Source organism: Diadema setosum, chromosome 11, assembly GCF_964275005.1.
Source record: "Diadema setosum chromosome 11, eeDiaSeto1, whole genome shotgun sequence".
NCBI lineage: Eukaryota > Metazoa > Echinodermata > Echinoidea > Diadematoida > Diadematidae > Diadema > Diadema setosum.
The window spans coordinates 20,294,231-20,300,230 of NC_092695.1; positions in this window are offsets into that span (position 1 = coordinate 20,294,231).

A 6,000-nucleotide genomic window follows, 5' to 3' on the forward strand; every position below is an offset into this window, starting at 1 on the left:
ATAAAAGCCAGCAGCTCTAATTCAAAAGCAACCCAATCCAATCCATGTTCAATTCGAATTTAAAGGGTATGGATACCAACTGTAACTAATCAGGGAAGAATGACTGTTCCATTCTTTGTGGTATTCATGTAAGAGTAAGTTATGTATATATTTATAAATATCTACATATATATATATATATATATATATATATATATATATATATATATACTGTTTTTATATGAAGTCTTGATAAAGGGCAGGGCCCGAAAGCTTGAGAATATAAATCAAACTGTGAGGATTCAAGCTGCGTCTATCGTCTCATCCCTCCCCTCCCTCCATATATATATTGTGTGAAAATTATTTACCTCAAATTGGTCTTCTACCCAAGTAATGTGAAGTTCAGTGTTTCCAAGTTATAGCGTCGCTGGTCAGCGACGGTCCCATCAGTGACGACTCGAATAAGCCAGTTTGCAGTTCCACTGCGCATACGCAAAAAAAAAAAAAAAAAAAAAAAGGTCATTCGGACCAACAGGCATGATGGTTTTTAAATCCCCTGGGATAAGCATATGTGATGTAATGATTATTCATGTGATCTTTATAAATGCTGCTTGCCTGACAGCAAAAATGGTATTCATTGGTATTTGGCATTATCAATGGGAAGAGATTGTTAATCATACATGCGATGCAAAATAATGAAATTGACGCTTTCCGTAGTGTTATTTTAAATAAAAAAAAGAACAATGTTAACTCTGATATATCTTACTATGAGAACATGCCTTTACTTGTATTACAGCTGAAAAATGACAATTTTTCCAAATTTTAGATTTAACATACATAAAAAAAATGTGTGAGGGTATGACATCATCAACATTTGAATATTAATAAGGACTGGTGAATAAATATTTTCCTCTTCTTCCATGCAGTTTGTCTCTTCAGTTGTACCTCAAGGCAGTACACTTAGGCCACTCCTATTCCTCATTTACATCAGCGATGTTCAAATGTCCTCAAATATATTACAGTTTATACTCTTTGCTTATGATTAGAACATGATTATAGTTATAATCTCACTCTAACCCTTTTGAACTCGTTACCAATCTAAGCAATGAACTTATTTGTGTTATTAACTGGATGAAAGCTAACAAGTTATCCCTTAATTTGAAAAAAAAAAAACTTCATGGTTTTCAGTAAACCTTAACTGATCTGCCCAATCCAATATTATTAGATGATATTCCTATTAAATGAAAGTTGCTTCCTCTCAATTTCTCGGCGTTTCTTAAGATAATAAACTTTCCTGCATGGAATATTCATACTGATACCAATTGTAAAGTGATTTCTTGTAACATAGTTAAATTGTTTTGCCAACAGCAAATTTATTAATGATTTATTCATTGATTTGTTTTGGGGGGTTAATTTCTTCTTATCTCAACTGTGTTATTTGAGCTCGGGGAAATGATTCATCAACATTACTCAACAGGATTACCACAGAAGTAAAATGGTTATTAGAGTAATTAATCATAATTAATATGTCCATTTATGCTCACACTCATTTGTTTATACAGAATAAAATCCTTGAAATCACTTTTACATACCTGATGCAACAGTTCATGTATAAACTTCATAACAATATTCTCCCATCAGTATTTACTTCAATGTTTGCTTTTAATGAAATGATACATAAGTACCCCACAAGACAGTCTAGCTGCATCCATCTACCCTTAAAGCGAACACTTTCTCCAAATACTTTAAAGGGACATGTTACGACCAAAATCACTCTGAGAATGATCGCACAAAAGAAACAATCAACTAATGTTCAGGCGGTTTATTAACAGTGATATTGTGGGTACAGACTCGTAATCGGTTCTCACATCAGTACAATAATGATCAATGAAACACGTATCTGAAATCAAGTAATCCTTTGGAAAGGTCCAATTATGATGTTCGATGCACAGATGAATGATCCTTGACGTACACTAATGAATGATTCCTCCAACGTAAATCCAGAGGCATTGGTTGCAATAATCCACTTTATAAATCCGGGGTAAAGTCCACGATATATGTCCACGGCGAAATGTGCAAAATCCAAACGTTATGACGACCACGTCCAGTTGATGCTTTGAATGATGATTCACTTTATAATGTCCAGCGAGGAATCCAGCCCGTCACAGCTTTGCCGTAACAATGTCCGTTGACATTAAAATATGGAGTCTATCTCCAACGTAGGCAAATTAATTCTCTGCAGGCAAAATGTCTCCCAGGCCTTATCTCCACAAACACAGTTTGTATAGCAGGTCAGGAGGTAACACAGGACTGACTATAACAAGTCGCTTCAGAGCCAGAAGTGACGTAACTCTCAGAGCAGAGGTGTTGGGTACTCTGCCTACCTCAGAATTTCTCCGGCTTATATACTATCCATTCACCCCTTTCTAGTACATTCTGTAATTTTCTCCAACCTGGGGCCACACACCTGAACATACTAGCAAGTCCAAATTCCAGGAATCCTGGATGACTCACTGCCTAACTATGTGCATAACATCATTGCCAAAATTAACTACCAATCACATTGGGCTACAGGGACAGTGCCTCACTCAGCCAAATTTGTAAGCACTGCCTAGAATTTTCTGGAATGGGTTAAATCATTCTAGATTGAGTGAGCTATAATGTATTTCCTGTCACATGCATACATGTACTGTAGCTACATTGTATACCACGTAGAAAATTCTCCACTGATCTGGTCAGCCTGTATGTACTATATCTATATCATATAGAATGTTCTCCATTATTCTGGTCCACCTGTGTACATACACATTAAAACAACCATGCATACAGCCTTGATACATGTACATAACTACTTGTGTGTAAATTTGTGACACCATCCCCCATGGGAAAAAGAAAGCCTTGCCGTAGCAAGGGTTTCTTTTACCTTCACAATTTCTCATTGTTATTTACAACGAATGTGAGGTATAAGCCAAGTCAAGCAACAATAATCACATACAGCTGTACTATCACATGCCTTTTGAATAGCTGCATTAATTCCATGTTCTCTTTTCATGGATACCATTTACAATGATATTGCTTGGATTCTCGAAGCTTATACAATCATGTCAAACTGTTTTGCATACAGTAATAGATATGCTATGTAAAACACACACTGTAAGTGATATGCGGTGAAAACTTTTCACCTTTGATACTCTCTTCATGTTACACTCTTGACAAAGCGTCAGCAATTACATTATTTTTGCCTGCCACGTGTTTCATTTTGAGTGCATATGGCTGCGTCATCATGCTCCATCTGAACAATCTGTTGTTCTTCATTTTGAACCGGTCTAAAAAGACCAAGGGGTTGTGGTCAGTAAAGACCGTGATCTCCCCTTTGCTATTGGTCAAGTACACTTCATATTGCTGGAGGGCAAGGATGAGACTGAGAGCCTCTTTCTCGATTGTTGAGTACTTCTTTTGGTGTGCGTTCAACTTTTTGGAAAAGTAGCTAACCGGTCGTTCAGTGCCTTCTTCATCTTCTTGGAGCAAAACCGCTCCCACTCCTACATCAACATCATGTACAGCCAGAGGGGTACAGCCTGGTTTGTCTTTACACAATTCTTTGTACTCATGTAACAGACTAGTCACATCTTTCCTCTGATCTTCAGGTAGGTAGTTCAGTGCCTCATCTACTTTCCCTAACATCTCTGAATTAGACAACATGGCACTAGAGGGCTCACTTCCCTTCTCATCTTGAGCTTTTCCCTCTTCATCTACTTCCTCTTCTACCACCTGAGCTACGCCTACAGGCTGACTAGCCTTTCTCTCACAGTACTCTTTCAGCATGTTTACATGACACACCCTCTGATGTTTTCGTCTGTCTGGCGTACTGATCACATAGTTCACATCATTGAGTTTCTTTTTGACACAGTATGGGCCACTGAACTTGGCTTTCAGTGGTTCACCTTGTATGGGCAGCAGTACAAGAACTTTGTCACCTGGTTTGAAGGTTCGGGCTTTGGCATTTTTGTCTGCCTTTCTCTTCATAGAGTCTTGTCACACTTTCAAGTGTTCCCTAGCTACCTCACAAGCCTTTGAAAGCCTTTCACGAAACTTTGACACATAGTCAAGTAGGTGGACCTCATCATCCTCAGTCATGAATTTCTCTTTGATGAGCTTCAGTGGGCCCCTAACTTCATGACCGTACACCAACTCAAATAAGCTAAAACCCGTCGACTCATTTGGGGAGTCCCTCGTTGCGAAGAGCAGGAAAGGGATGCCCTTATCCCAATCCTCGGGATACTCCTCACAAAATGCCCTAATCATTGTCTTTAGGGTCTGGTGGTAGCGCTCCAACGCACCTTGGGATTGGGGATGATAAGCTGACGACTTCAGCTGCTTCACACCCAAACGATACATCACCTCTTGAAATATGCCTGACATGAAATTTGACCCTTGGTCAGACTGCACTTCCTTGGGCAACCCATACCTAGTGAAAAACCGCACTAGAGCATCTACCACAGTCTTAGCAGTTATATTTCGCAATGAGATAGCCTCTGGAAACCGTGTAGCCATATCTATGATTGTCAAGAGGTACTTATGACCCGACCTAGTCCTAGGCAAAGGTCCAACACAGTCAACTAGAACCCGACTGAATGGTTCTTCAAACGCAGGTATCGGAATCAATGGCGCCGGCTTCACTGAATGCTGTGGTTTACCAGCCACCTGACATGTGTGACAAGTCTTGCAAAACTCAGCCACATCCATATTCAATCCTGGCCAATAGAAATGCCTCATGATCCGATCCTTTGTCTTTCTGACGCCTAAATGGCCGCCAACTGGTAACTCGTGAGCAATCCTCAAGATCTCACCGCTGTAACTGGGAGGGACAACTTGACGGACCACCGTCCAATCCTCATCAGCTGGCCTATGGGGAGGTCTCCACTTCCTCATCAAAATGCCATCTTTGACATAATAGCACTCAGGGACCTTTTCAGCCTCAGCCTCAGAACACGCCGTCTGAGTCAAGCCTTTCAACTCAGAGTCTGCCTGCTGTGCTTCAACCAAGGAAGACTTGCTAAACAGCCCATCACTGTTAGCCTCGGAGCCTAATACAGCAACCCCATCATTCAAATCCTTGAAAAAGGTTTGTGCCAACCAAACACCGGAATTCTCCTCCACATCAACAGAATCCGCATCATCTTGAACAGCTCTACGAGCCTGAGACCTAGTCACAACACAATCTGGGAAAATCCCAGGAAACTCCTCCTGCAACTGCTCAGTTTCAGCAACCACCACTGGTTTATCCGAAACAACTGGAGACGCAACCACCTTATCCCCAGCCAAGTCATTCCCCAACAGGAAGTCAATGCCTACCATGGGCAACTCAGGAACAACTCCAACAGTGACAGGACCAGAAACTAGGTCACACTTCAAATCCACTCTGTACAGTGGAACTGACATATAACTGCCATCAACAGTCTGAATCAAGACTTTTGCATTCACTGCACTATCTGGTGGAAAAGTCATACCACCATCCACCATCAACGACTGAGAGGCCCCCGTATCCCGCAGGATGACCACTGGTTTACCTGCCTCACCAGAAGTACATGGGGTCACCTCACCATCAAACAAAAAGCTACGATAGCTCTCATCCACCTGCTTCAGCCTATCTTTGAATTTGGGAGATCGACTTTCAATGGCCTGCGTAAATGAGAAGCAGACACAAATCGAGTTTCCGTGTAAACAGTCACCTTGAAGGCATTTAATGGAACCCAGCTTCAGACCAGATACCCAGCAGTGTGTAGCAGACAGTAACCCTACAGTCACCGAGAGGTGGCGCTATATAACAAGCTTGACTTGTAACATTGATAATCATTAACAACACTGGCGTGATTGCCTTTCTTTTTTACTCTTTCATTTTTCACCTGAATGATAAAGAAAATATAAAAGCTCTACTTGAGCTTAACAAACCATTACCTTTAAAATGAATAAGGGTGTAAACTATTATAACATACAAGTAGTTGCACTGTCCATGACCTA